The following is an 8,017-nucleotide window of genomic DNA, read 5'->3' on the forward strand; positions in this document are numbered from 1 at the left end:
CTATAAATTTGAAGTTGCTTAGTGAGACACTAAAGGATCTGTTATCGGTGAAGGATGAAGACCAGGATAGAGCAGAGTCAGAGACACCTCTCCTTTGCGTCAAACCATGGAAACTAATAATGGAATATTCAGTTGTAAGAAATTGTAGCAATTGTATTATATTGTGTCAGTGGGACCATCAGGTCGAGTGAGCATCATATGATGTGTAACTGGCTCTGCAAAGTTGATAATCATAACCTGTCCCTTTAGATCAACTTACTCATAACGCCTTTGGCAAAGCCCTCATATCCCAATATTGCACAACTGAATCATCGTCATCCACATAACATCACTGCCATAATTTGCCCCCTCACATGGACACATATGTGGGGGCTTACACCCACTCTTGTCATACTGTGACTTGGTGTGAGAGGGGCAACGCAGTGCCTTATCAGTGGCCAATCAGTGCGCCTGTTCCATATGGCACGGGCCGGGAAGCATCACATGCTTGCCGGCTTCCCAGTCCGACTGCCAGACAGGCCTGTTAATTGGGCGACAAGATCAGAGGCAATATTATAAGCCAATTAAAGCGATCGGGACAGATTGCCAAGTGATGAGCTCCACTGCGTAATTGAGAGTGTGAAGTGCTCGTCTCTCCCTCTCTCTCTCTCTCTCTCTCTCTCTCTGGGTCCATCTGAATAAGTGATGAGACTACTGAGGACTGAAACTAGTTAGTGCATTAGTGATGTCGGTTGCGGCCCCTTCATCATTACTCTTAGAGCAAGACACAGTGGATTTGGGTTAGAGGATTTGCTGCACCGCCTCACTTTAGCTGTTGCCGTGGTGAGTGGGCCCATGGCGCTGATGTGCCAACATCAGAACAGACGGACGACATTATTCAGTGAAACTAAGGCTCTCTCTGGACCGATCCATTCAAAGTTTAAGAGATTTGTTGTTCCACGAAGTTGTTTGATTTCTGTCATTCTCCTGTGATTCGAACTCGGTTGTGTCATTAGTTTGTTTTGGGTTGGTTGTTTCTTACTGCTTGTGTGTGTACGCGTGTGTGTATATATGTATGTGTGTGTGTGTAAGAGAGAGAGGGGTGGGGGGTGGGGGGACTGATCCATACGACAGCTACTTTAATTTGTTCTGGGAATATTGTTGTACTGGTGCAGTCCACTGGGTAGCACCTGCATGCCAAGTTTGCTTAATCATGCAAAAAGAACAGAAAAATGCATTACAGATGTCAGACTGCTTCCCGATAGAGACAGCGATTTGACAAACACCTTGAACCCTGAGAGAACAGCAGTGCAAAATTCATTTCTGTAGCGTTCCGGTAGATCCCCCTGTCACTGCAATATGAGTTTTGTCCCGGATATTTTGTTCAAAAGCCATGCATAGAGTAATTAATCATAATATCATCTTCATATATAGTTTGTTATGCATAAGGCTGCCTACATATATGAATATAAAAAAATAATAATGTAATAATAAATGCAGGATATTGTTAAAGGGAAACTCCACCCTCCATTTGGGACAACTTTGTGTTTCAAACGTGACGCCTCAAGATGAACGTGAGATAACCTTGATGACATCACTGTGACATCATCAGGCTTACTTCCTCACACTTGACAAAGCTGCTACAGAGTCACAGAAAAACCTATAATACAACCTGACAAGTGAAGTGATCTTGATGTGTAAAATCAGTGGAGCGACATTAATACATTCTTTTTTTTTTTTTACGTGGCAAATACCTTATTTGAGGAGATGACACCAAAACTAAATCATATGTTGCCGTGTTCCTCAGCTGGTTATGTGTTTATTTGTGTCCAGTTAGGTAGGGCACAGGGGTTTGGTTTGTTTTCAAACATGAACTCTGCAGAACTGGAATCCGGATTTTCTCTAGAGTTTGTTTTTTCACACATGAACACCGCAGCAGGAGGTTGTCCACTAAAAAGCGTTCACAACAACACAGAAATCTCTGGAGCGTTCAGGTGAGGGGTGGCGCAGCAGGCAGAGATCATGTGTTTTTGTTTACAGCACATCGACAGCTCTCTTGACATCTTCATCAGCGTCTTCTACGTGTATGGCAACGCTTTTTCATCTTGAGATGTTTGTATTCTTTTTTTTTTTCTGTTTTGCATCTGTCGCGTGTTAGAAACGTCATAAACACATCCAGAAACTCACAGTTTTCACTTAGGTCTTGCCAGAGAAACTGACTCTTACTCAGACACAGCCCCTTGGAGATTATCCAGAGGCTAGTGCGTGTCTGAAAGCACTTTTGGAGACCTCAAAACGGTTGCTTGTCTCTGCATGTTGGCCCTGCGATAAGTTGGCGACCTGTCCAGGGTGAACCCCACCTCTTGCTCAATGTCCTGTGACCCTCAAAGGATAAGCAGTTTGGATGATGGATGGATGAATGGTGTCCAGTTAGCAGGGACAGAAGGTTCAGCAGAGGAACATTAACATGCTCCAGATCTCACGGACAGCACTGTCCAGGGAAGAATCACAGCAGCTCTACAACAACATCCTGTGGAACAAAAAGAGATTTCATCAAATCCAAAACAAATTACAATCTTTGGCTTTATGTGGCAATTAACAGACAAATCTCCCAAACCTGAGTAAAATTACAGCTTCTTTAAATATTAATGTATTTTACAGCTGTCGACCGCTTGAGAGTCTGAACAGCTGATGAAACACTGACTACCGGGATATGTTTTCATAAACCAATGGCAACCAAGATTGTTTAAGCTCCTTGTGATTATGTTATGGCATTTATATCAATGGGGACTTATCATTGGCAAGACTACTCCATGTCATGAGTGGTTTGGAGGTAGCCGGTATTTAGCGTATCACAAAAACCGAAGCCTGTGCCCTTTGCTCTCTGTCTCTCTCTCTCCTCCTGTGTCTCCATCTCTCTCTGCCACTATCTGCACCTCCCTCCGCCTCTCCCACATCCCTCCATAATACCATGGTAGCCCTTTAATATCCAACGGCTGTGATTATCCAGTCAAGTCGAAGATTCCCTCCAATATTTTCCATCTGATTTTTAAAACTAATGAGGTGTTGGTGCGTGTTTTGTGTGTGATACACTTTTTAAAGGATTGCAGGGGCTCCCTCTGAGGGCTCGGAGCCATTTCAAATAGCGCCTAATGCTAGACTCAACTGGCTTTGTTTGTTTTTAAGAGGGGAGAGTGACATTTAGTGGCTAACCGAGGGGCGAGCGGGAGAACATGAAAGTGAAAGTTTCATTTTTAAACAGAAAATGCCAGCCTAAGGTTTCTGTTACAGGCAGGTTGCCGTACCACACACACCCTCCCAAACCGCACACACACATGAACACACACACACACACACATGAACACACACACACACACACATGCAGTTCCAAACCTAACGGCCATTCTCAGTTTTACCCCATCAATCATACTTGTCCTGCAAGGTGCATCCTCGTCACGTTTAAACACACTTCTCCTCAAATGGGCCATAACTTTAAAGAGAGTTGACACCAACTTCCCATTACAAAACAGTTACAACTTTCACAACCTTTTTCATGAGCTCTATTGACAACCCTCCCAACAACACTGAGCAGTTCAATAGTTGAATTGTCCCCCTTCCCGGTTTCCCCTCGTCTTGTACTGCTGATGTTGTTCTAGTGCTACTCTGGGAATAAGAGACCTCACACTATGGGGACTTGTAAAACCTCTGTCATGCTGATGGGGAGACTCAGCAGTGTGTGTGTGTGTGTGTGTGTGTGTGTGTGTGTGTGTGTGTGTGTGTGTGTGTGTGTGTGTGTGTGTGTGTGTGTGTGTGTGTGTGTGTGTGTATGTGTGTGTGTGTGGGTGGGTGGGTGGGTGTGTGTGTGTGCGTCTTTGGATGGGGATATGAGCACACTGCAGAGACCAGTAAAATTCTGTCTGAATGAAGTCCCAGTGCAGCAGTGGTGAGTAGTGTTTGATGGCCATGTGATTTGTTTGTTCAGCCCCAATGGCCTTTTCTCTGGCTGAGGGAGAGACACAGAGAAAGAGAGCGAGAGATGGAGGGAGAGAAAAGAGAAACCAGGAGAGAGAGGGAGGGCTGGTCGCTTCACACCTTCTCCCCTCCTAGCCCCACCAATGAGCCATTTAATCCTCCTTCCTGCAGCTAAATCAACACCTCCGAGCTGATCTGGACCACCACTGCTGACTGAATGTTGCTCTGTCTGTTTTCCTAGAGAGTGTTTACTCAACACTAAAACATATATTAGGATTTGGGGAGTTTTTGCTGTAATGCTTACAAGATGCAGTCTGTCAGAATGAGCCATCAACAACATCGGATTAATCGTCCTCATAGCATCTCAGGCTGCATCCATGCTGCTAAGTTCGCTTTACGGCGTTTTCAACAGCGTTTTTGGCTCCTAATCATGTGACCACTCACGTGCACTGGGCATGCACCAATGTACACAGGAATTGCTCTGATAACAGATTGTTTCATACACATGTAAACAGTTGTATAATTGTAAACTATAAAATTTAACTGCACAACAGCTGTTGGCCAAGACAAACAGGGTCAGCAGGGTTGTTATCCGTGTTGCATTCTACACTGGCAGCTGAGGCTAATGGTCGTTTTCTTCCGGAAGGGGGGTCATGTGAAAGGAGCCTGACGAATCAGCAAAGGCCAAGAAAAAGATTCAATTAGCAAGTGGTTGTGAGTGTCTACTTTATCGTTTCCAAACATCTCAGTGTCTGCCCGTCCAGACTAAAATGCTGCCCCGGCGTTTTCAAATTAAAACGGATCCAGCCGTTTCTCCAAACTTCTATGTTTTATCAACTCTAAAACTTCGGAGTAGTGTGAACAGCAGGCATATCCAAACTTAGAACATAGTGATGTAGCCCTTAAAAAAGGTGTAAGAGAGAAGTAAGGAAAGGCCTGTGAATGAGATGTGCTAATAATTGAGGGAGAAGCAGCAGAAAGCATCAGAGGAGCAGAGGGTTAGAGAGAGTGTGGAAGGCCTTTGATGGGTACTGTAGCTTGTGGGCGGCACATTTAGCCCGGTGTGGTAATTGTGTCTCTGGGGTGAGATCCTTGGACCTGATCCTTGGCAGAGATCAGAGAAGGAGGCAGATCACTACAAAGCAGAAGAAGAAAGAGAAAGAATTAGACAGAAAGATGGAGAGTGAGGAAAAGCTGCTTGTGCTCAGACACTATACCAGTCAAAAGTTTTACAGCACCTTAAGTTTACCAGCTGTTTATATGATTCAAGGTCTCAGTATTTCTGATATTTAAGGGGAAAAAAATGAACAACTTCAGGTTCTAAGAAGAAGGAATCATTACATTACTTAGTTATATTTAATTATTTACTCTTCTGGAACCTAAACAAACTTTTGACATTCTTTTTAATGCAAATCATATGTTTATAATTAGGTTTGACGCTGATGCAGAAAATTAAATAAAATTTGATCCCAGCAAAAGACTTGTTTTCTGTGCCATTTAATTTTCCATTCTATTTTTAACCTTGGTCTAATTAACACTGACCTTTAAACCATTTAAAGCGATTCACTGGCCTGGAACTGACGCTAATAAAAACTGGAAAATGGTGGTTCTAAAACTTTTGAGCAGCAGGTTGATGTCATTGTCAAAGTGAATCGATGGAAATAAAACACGTGATCAGTAAAACGGGTTGTAAGCAAACCTCATGTAAAAATATATTTCGAAGCAAAACCTTATAATAATAATATAATCCAAACTGCTCCTTTTGCTTGTGTATTCAAACCTTTGTTAAATTTTGATATTTTTCCAAGTCACAAATGAAGAAATCAGTTTATCCATTCAATGTCTGCTTGTGAATTTGTAAGGGATCCAGTGGCAGGGGACAAAGCTGCAGAGACGTTGTTTGTTCCTGAGATTTTGGTCAACATGCACCGTCGTCCCAAGGAGAACGATCCTATCTCAAAAAGCCCTTTGACAATTTACTGCTGGCTCTTTTGTCCTCAGAGTTTTTATTTTTTTTTAGTTTGGAAGATAAAGATTAACTCTCTGACTAACTGTTTGTCTGAAGGTGGAACTGAAGACATAATAAATTCATATTTAACATCAGTCTGGTCTATTTTGTTTCATTTTCCCATGCATATTAAGGATTTTACCACAGTTGCTGTCGATTCACTTGTTTTTTTCCCCAAAAAACTATGTTTAGAAATACGTCTATATCTGTAAAGTCGCTGTTTTTCCAAATTGAGTCCATCATTCCTCTGTGGCGTCTCTGTCTTCTTCTTGTGTGGCATTCCTCATGTTATGTTTTCTGCATGTGTTTTAGGATTTTGTTGCATTTCTGGATTTGGAGCATGTTTCACATAATGTTTGTGTTTTTCTCTCTAACGTGCTTTCTTTTTTTTTTTTACATGATGTGACGTCAACATCACAGTGGAGAGTTACTTTCTTAGAACATGTGAACATTTTCGAGTTAGATTAGGAGCCTTTAATTTGTTCTTCCTTTTTAATCTGTTCTCACTATTTTCTTCTGCAGACATAGAATGAATGCAGCTTATTTTCAAATGTTGGAAAGGTTTTTCTTTCAATAAATCTGAGATTTTGAGAATAAAGCAATAATATTAGTTGTAATATTACAAGAATCAAGACATAATATTACAAGACTAAAGTACTTGTAGGTCATTTTAGAGGGAGAATATCAGAATATGAGCCTGTCAACTGCGTTCAAATGAGGAATGTGGAGCAACTTGATGAGTTATATTTTATTAAGTTTAATAAGTTTCACAAAAAATGTTTGGGAGTGGTTGACTGCAATGATATTTCAACTTCGTCCTAGATTACTCTTTATTATTATTCAATTATTTGTTTATTCATCTTATTCTTTCTTTTTCTTCAACACCTCTAAACATTGAAATTATTGTGGCTTAAATTAGATCAAATAGGCCTTATCCAGGCAAAAGGACACGTAAAGGTGCAGATGCATTTCCTGGTCAAGGTCTCACAGGTGGTGTTCATATCTAAAGCTAAACAAAACTAGATTGATCAGATTAGATACCACACATGTATCGAGCAGACGGACTGCAGCACCCCCCAGAATCAACAGATTCATTACCTGTGATCATGATTCGTCAAATAAACAGTATTTCACTTAACTTCCCCTTACTTTGTGCTCTGCTCAGCTCAGCTCATTCATGAAAAAAAGCTGTATTGGCTTTTTTGATGCGAGTCAGTGTAAAGAGAGGCCACTACCACTGCTCCCTGCTGACAGACCAGCAGACTGTCATGTGAAACACCTCCTTATCTCCCTCTCCCAGAATGACCAGGTTTGTTTCCCTGCAGGTCCTCCAGCCCACACACACACACACACACACACACACACACACCACCACCCAGGGAGCCTGCAGGAGTGTTCACAGACACAAACTGATGCTCCCATAAAACTGTGTCTGCAGTCGGACAAATTTCGGACAAACAAACGTCCACATGCCCTCCCTCCTCCTCACTCTCTCTCTCCTCTCTCTCTGTCTGGTGACAGCGAGAGAGCAAGGGGAAACGTGAGCGTTGGCGGTCCAAGTGCCTTGGTGTCGACTGACAGATATAATTACAGGAGCGGTCTCTAAAACCTCCCCCCTCCTCGCTGTTACCCTCATCTCTCCGTCCGTATACTCCAAATCCCCCCTCCTCTTCTTTTTCTCTTTTGCTACCCATTCCCCCCCCCACACACACATCCACCCACCCCAACGCCACTCTTACCCCCTCAGCTCTAACCATTATTTATTTTAGCAGCTCCAGCCCGCTTCAGAGGGCTCAGCAGCACTCACAGGGCCCCTGCCAAAAAGTGGCTTTCTGACTGAAAGCTTTCCAAACAAGCTCCGCTGGTCCATTTGGCCGAGGTCCAACGCTGTGCGGTCTCCCTACTACCGCTCCCTCTCTCTCCTTAAGAAAAGAGGGAGAGAGGGAGTCTGGTTTGCATTAGGATGAATATGTGTGTGTGTGTGTGTGTGTGTGTGTGTGTGTGTGTGTGTGTGTGTGTGTGTGTGTGTGTGTGTGTGTGTGTGTGTGTGTGTGTGTG

Source organism: Hippoglossus stenolepis, chromosome 2 (assembly GCF_022539355.2).
Source record: "Hippoglossus stenolepis isolate QCI-W04-F060 chromosome 2, HSTE1.2, whole genome shotgun sequence".
NCBI classification, from domain to species: Eukaryota; Metazoa; Chordata; class Actinopteri; order Pleuronectiformes; family Pleuronectidae; genus Hippoglossus; species Hippoglossus stenolepis.